This window comes from Sinocyclocheilus rhinocerous, unplaced genomic scaffold, assembly GCF_001515625.1.
Source record: "Sinocyclocheilus rhinocerous isolate Xijiao unplaced genomic scaffold, SAMN03320098_v1.1 scaffold1522, whole genome shotgun sequence".
In the NCBI taxonomy this organism is placed as follows: Eukaryota; Metazoa; Chordata; class Actinopteri; order Cypriniformes; family Cyprinidae; genus Sinocyclocheilus; species Sinocyclocheilus rhinocerous.
Genome location: NW_015637563.1, coordinates 223,545 through 224,262, shown reverse-complemented (window position 1 = coordinate 224,262; position 718 = coordinate 223,545). Strand labels below are relative to the sequence as shown.

Genomic DNA, 718 nt, shown 5'->3' with positions numbered 1-718 from the left:
AAAAAAAAAAAAAAAAAAAAAAAAAACACAACATGGATCATAAAAAGTGCATTTTGCTTGTCGTTTACGGTCCTGACTATGCTTTTACGCATAAATAATAACTAAATTGACAAAAAAATAAAATAAAATCCTCCAGATGCTGCACTTTTTTTTTTTCACAGGCGTTTTCTCCGTATTGAACTAGCCCACGCATTGTATATTGTTAGGAAGTTTAGGTAAGCTATTTATGCACCCAACTGTATAACTACACACCAATAAAAATGCAATAAAGCTAAATAAAGAGCATACAGAACATCTAGATTCTAGATAAATAAAAAGGCCATTTCCTTACCATTTCTCTGTCAGGTTGTTTCCTTTCGGCATATGAAAGGTAAATTAGTGTCCCTTTTTATAGTCCATTGATAAACCATTCAGCTCCATGACCATCATGCTTAACTGAAGAAGAAACACACAATACAACGCTCTATCCAGCAATAAAGTTTTTCTGCATCGAGTCCCAAACATCCGCGTGACCCTGAGAGAGACCTCCTGAGCACAGTCTGTTCTTAATACATTTTTACATTTCAAAACAGCTTTTACTCATTAAAATGTGCCTTGCAGGTTTTATTCTGGGCAAGAGATCGCAAACTGCACCGATCAACAATCAAATCAAGTAAAGCGACAGGCCTAACGCATTAAGCAATTATTGTGACAATTATCAATTAGCCTAATATTCAAC

General features: G+C 34.8%; 1 pseudogene; it reads right to left on the bottom strand.

Moving 5' to 3' along the window:
* LOC107749058 (guanylate cyclase soluble subunit beta-2-like) overlaps positions 1-530 on the bottom strand; it is an 11,819-nt pseudogene extending 11,289 nt beyond the window's left edge.
* Positions 531-718: the final 188 nt, after the last annotated feature.